Here is a 6,104-nt window from a genome sequence, read left to right as displayed (position 1 = left end):
AGCAAAACTATGTCAAAACTGCCACATGACTGCAGTATATTCCAAGTCTCATGCAGACCCTTGCATTTTCACAGACACATTACTATTTTAAGGTGATCTAAGAGTGAAACTCTTTGCAGACTTCAAAGCCAGTCTTCAATAGAGTGTCCCAGAGATGATGTCTTTCTGTAAGCCAACCCAGAAACATCAAAAAGCCTATGGAATTTTTTCATTGGATTTTGGATCTCTGGAGAAAATTAGCTCTATGGTAAACAAACATTCATGATACTTACACATCTTGTTCAAAAAGACGATCTTCAAAAATGAATACCATTTATTTATATTTATGATTTTTAAAGCCTAAATGCAATTGTCAGATGTGAAAGGACTACAAACAAATTACACTATGGTCACACAACTTAACATCGTCACCACAGTGAAGCTGTAAAGCTGTGTTTGGCGTGATGACGCCCTGTAGCTCCATTTAACTACTTGTCAGCAACACAAAAGCTTCAAAGTTCACAGTGGGGTATTTGATAATGTATTTTAGGTCATAGAACAAAATGTGAAAGTCTCTTCCACTTGTGTTAACCCTTATTTCAGGTTTCTAACCAAAAACACATTTAAAAAAAAAACATTGACTTTGAGATGAGGGAACTGGAGGTGGTGAAATGTTAACTCATTTACATGTTTTAGGACTAATTTTTGGGGTTCTTTGTACTAAGGTTTACCAGCATTCCAAACATATGAAAAATCCCCACCTACAACTCCATTGAGTTTTGACTTTTTAATTCATTTTGAGTGGTAGACTGTTTACTTTGGGATCATTCCCACCAAAACCTTCTTTTACTCCCTGCTTAAATGTTGATCACAAACACACTCCTCTTCACTCAGAGAGGGAAAGCCAGTCTCCAGTTCATCCTCTGTCCCTGTATCATGTTGATGAAGGTGGAGGTTAGTTTGGGAAGAAGAGTTGAGGAATGAAGATGAAGAGTGGCCTAAAAATCTTGACGCGTGTTGGTCAAATGGCTGCAGTGAGTTCATCAGCGCAGGGTCATTTAAACACTGCCGTTATGCTGTTTGAATGAAGATGTAGATCTGAACCACTTTAAAGCAAAGTGACAAAACACTTTTCCTAAAAAGCTGACTGAGTGTTGTTTTTCATATATATCACTAGAGGCCACTGTTCATTACAAAGTGCTGTGCTTTTTTTTCTTGCAAAAATGTATATTTTAATGGATTACATAATGTTCTTCACAAACAGTCCAGCACCATATCATTCCAAGATTTTGTATAAAATAATAATAATAATAATAATCATTATCATCATCATCACAATAAATAGAAAGACACAAATCTGTGTGCATAATATAATTTAAAAATACATTTAGTGATTTTGTTTCATCGTAACAATAATAGTGAATTACCTGCAGAATGATAAGATTATTGATTTCTTTCCTGTGTCCAAGTAAAAATAAGATAACTTATGTTTGCCTGGTGCTCTGTATATACAGCTAATGATGACATTTTCACCCTATTCCCTGCAGATTTCATTTGTTATGTATTCAAGTAGGTTATCAACCACAGATGTCATACTATCCAGTACCATAAGTTCAATGATTTATCCACATGGCTACTCCTCCTCCACCCTTGTTTTGTCTGTTATTACACCATTAGTACCAAGGTTTAATTGGTGATGATAATTGATTATAACTGTCAGTGTTTTGGCTTACTTTGTTTATCTGTTTAACATTGTAAAAGCCATGTGTTCCTCTGTATTGGTATTCATTTGACTGTTGAATGTTGTATGTACCTCAACACTGTTGAAAATGAGGGTTCTTCCTCAATGTGTTTACCAAGTCTTTAAGTAAGATATATGATAAAGTGTAGTGGAGTCACATTATAGAGAAGCAGTAAGTGAAAATGCTTGGATAAAGAACAATTGCAATTACACATACAGCACATGATTAAATATACTTTGTTACTGTCCACAACTATCTGTATGTTTGAATTAGGTTCCAAAATGAATGTATAATTTTCCGTTTATTCCTGCTGTCTTAAAAATGTTTAAAATCCCATGACACTAGGCCTATTTGTTGTACAATTTAAATATGTAGCGGCAAATGAACTCTATGATATTTAACTACTTGCTTGTAGTTAGCATTTTCACATCCACTGAAGCCGGAGAACTAAATCGCAGCTAATGCATTTCATTAGACTCCTGACTAGCAGATATGATGCAGCAGAGAAGACAGAAATGTGATCTGTCTCTCCACTGCTCTGTTTAAAGACTCCTTTAGCCCACTGTCATTGTTTTATGAGGGCAGCAGTATAGTGTGAGCTGGAATGTCTTCAGGCACCGCTGGTATTGTACAGGCAAGCAGACAACCATAACAAACAGGAAGCATATAGTGGGGGAGGGTCAGCAGTCCCTCTGATCCCTTACATAAGGCCTGCAATGGAAGTCATTCAGAGGCCTCTTCTGCCACCAGAGCCAGAGGTCACCAGTCATAACTCATCATGCATTCCTGTCTTTGTGTCAGCTCTTTGACGTCTCAGGCATCCCATTGTTTCATTTTATTGTTTGTAATCACAGATTAGTTCCTTTCAATTGCCCCATTATCTAAGAAAATAAGATATAGCATACCATACAAAAGGGCATGGCTTCAGAGCATGCATTAATTATCATTGTGAGATTTGTTTTAGTTATATCTGCTGTTGGCTAATCAATGGTTACAGCCAGCTGAGGTTTGTTGTTACTGAGTTTATTAAGTGGTGTTGGGGCAAGCCTCTGCCCTCTCTCTCATGTAAAGTGTGTTGCAGGCTCAGCCCCCATTGACACTCCCCTCTTTAGACTGCAACACATTCCTTTGACTGCTGAGTGCCTGCAACTCAAGATGTTATTTTTAGGAACTGCATGTGACAACAGCGTCTGTGCAAATATATATATAACTTACTTACTATACTTATATATATATATATATATATATATATATATATATATGTGTGTGTGTGTGTGTGTGTGTGTGTGTGTGTGTGTGTGTGCGTGTGTGGGTGTGTATATGTATGTATGTATATAAGTATAACAGAATCAGAATCTAGTTTTATTGCCAAGTACATTTACTTTTTTTTATAATGTACTTTTTATTGGCATTTAGCATGACACACCATCTCTTACATTGGTTTCAAAAGCTTTGTACAACCTTTGTATGTGTCTAAAATGCCACATTTTTAGAAATTATAACAAAAATATAAAGGAACAATAAGAAATGTACAACACGTAGGGAGTGATCTGTTCTTTACCATGTCACTATATGTGTGTAAAAACAAAGTCTGGCCTGTGGGGTGTGACATAGTCAACCCATCTTTCCCAGCGTGACATGAATAATTCCAAATTATAATTGACATGCGCTATGATCTTCTCTATTTTGTAAATGTCCATTGTAATGTCCATCCATGTATTCAAGGTTGGGCTGTCCTGCAATAGCCATTTCCTTGTAAGGGCTTTTTTACCTGCTACCAGCAATATATTAAATAAATATTTGTCTCTTTCCATCCATTCTTGAGGTATAAGTCCAAAAAAAAAGAGTTTTACTCTCCAGGGGCAGCTGACATCTGAAAATGTCTTGTACAGCATTATGTCTTATCTTTTTCCAAACATTTTTAATAACAGGGCAATCTCATAGGACATGATAATGATCTGCATTTAGGTTTCCACATTTTCTCCAGCAGGCTGGTGAGTTATTGTCATAGTGGGATTTCTGGGATGGTGTAATGAAGAACCTTATCAGACATTTCCAACTGAACTCCATTCTTCATCAGATATGAGTACTCCCATTCTGATTTAACGTACATAGTTGAGTGATCTTTAAGGTTCAACAGCCCTTTATACAAACATGAGATAATTCCACCACCAATATTTGAACTGTATGCTTTGTTGAACAAGCTTATCAAGCTTACATTTGGTTCTGTTACAGGTTTCACCTTTCTAGTAACATAATGCCGAATCTGCAGGTACCGATAGAAATCTTGTTTTTCTAATAAAAATGTGTCTTTAAGTGTTTCAAAACTAAACAGTGTCCCATCTTCCATTATACTGAGTAGAACAGTTATTCCTTTAGAAATCCAATCTTTAAATCTGTTATCTAATTTATTTGGAGTAAAATCTGTGTCATATGCACACCATTTAAGAACTGTAATGTCATCCCCTAATTTATATTCTCTTATCACAGTTTTCCATATTTTAAGTGTTAATTTTACCCATGGATTTTCGATAATATTAATGTAGCCCTGTAGGTTGCTGTCAGCTATGATTGCCTGTAAGGGAGTAGAGGATATTTTCTCCTCAATATTTTTCCATTGGGCATCATATAATGGGTTACACCAATATATCATATATCTCAGTTGTGCTGCCCAATAATATTCTTTAAACGAGAGTAGACCCCATCCTCCCTTTTCTTTTGCTAGTTGTAAGGTTTTGAGGCAAATTCTAGGTCTTTTACCTTGCCATATGTACCTTGATAATATTCTATCCAATTCATTAAATTGTTTTTGGATAATTTCTATGGGTAAAGTCTGGAATAAATATAATATTCTTGGAAGTATGTTCATCTTGACAGATTCAATTCTGGAGCTGAGAATTAGAGAAAGGGATAAGGTTCCATCTTGTTATATCCTCCTTGATTCTTTTATGTATAGTTGAATAGTTATGCTCTAATAGCTCTGTAATATCTTTTGATAGTATAATGCCCAGATATTTGAGACACCTTGTTTGCCATATCAAAGGGTATCTACTTCTTACCTCATCTGGTGGACTGTAATTGTATGAAAGCAATTGTGTTTTATTCACGTTTATCTTATATCCTGATAATTGCCCATATTTTCCAAATGACTGCATTAATTTAGGTAGACAATTTGTTGGTTGTCCTAGGTAAATTAGAACATCGTCTGCGTAGCAGGCCAATTTATGTTCTGCCCCATGAATTGTGATACCATTTATTTCTTCATTTTGTCTTATGTATTGTGCTAATGGCTCCAAATATAATGCAAAAATGGTAATGGTGTCATGTTGCTTGAAAGTACTTTGTTAGTTAGTCAGCAGCCTAGTCTCATTTGTTTATATCCGTAACCATAGCAACCTTGAACTAGTGCATTCTGGGAAAACAGGAAATAGGAAGCGGCCATGCAGTGATCAGCCACATGTGATCTCTCAGCAGTCTTCACCTTTCTTTCCTCGCCTTTCTTTATCCCCTTTTGACTCAGGCAACGTCTTTTCACAATATGCTGAGTAAAACTTCATGGAAATGAACCATCGGTCTCCTGGAGTTTCTTCGGTGTGTTTAAGCTGAGTGGAACCTAGTCCATGACAGTGAAAAGACGGCAATACAGCTAACGAGGGACACAAAGATTGCCATTCTACGGAGCAACTCAATAACAAGAGATAAGCAGCTAACACCACAGCTTCGGGACAGCTTCACATTAGCTTTCTTCTCCTGATACTGAAAACGCAGTGAGTCCCTATGTCACAACGTAGCAACAGTAAAAAAGAAAATGAAGATAACCAGTCTGAGGCTGTACGCTCAAGGAGCAGTCGCTCATCTGGTTCATCGTCCAGCACAAAGATTAGCATGGCCATCGCCAAAGCAAAGGCAAAAGCCGAAGCAGCACAAGCTAGAGCGGCACATTCACAAAAGGAAATTGAACTTAAAGTAGAACAAGCACGTATTCAAGCCAATCTTGATGCGTTAAATGATGAAAAAGAAAAAGATGCTGCCATAGCAGAGGCTAATACTCTCGTGGCCAGTTTACAAGATATGGGCTTTGAAGTACGCAGTGAGGCTAACAGCCTGGTTCTCCAATCCGTCAAAGACGAGCGCGTCGCCGCCTACGTGTCGGCACAAGCCAGCCTATGCAGCAGGGGTTTATCAGTTGTAAGAGGGAGCGACAATGCTTCGCTAACACTTCATTCTCCACCTTCTCAACCAACCAATGTTATCCCTCATCCACTCAAGGCAAGTCAAACGCAAGCTGCTGCTCCCGCTGACATTAAGCCACACCAGGTTCCTCAGGCCTTTCAGACCAGTGGAGCACCGCCACAACAAAGGTTCAATCAGCCCCTTAACTCC

This window comes from Plectropomus leopardus, chromosome 15, assembly GCF_026936395.1.
Source record: "Plectropomus leopardus strain MGB_pleo_1.0 chromosome 15, ASM2693639v1, whole genome shotgun sequence".
Taxonomy (NCBI): Eukaryota; Metazoa; Chordata; class Actinopteri; order Perciformes; family Serranidae; genus Plectropomus; species Plectropomus leopardus.
The sequence above is the reverse complement of the archived record's forward strand: the minus strand, read 5'-3'. Positions refer to the sequence as shown.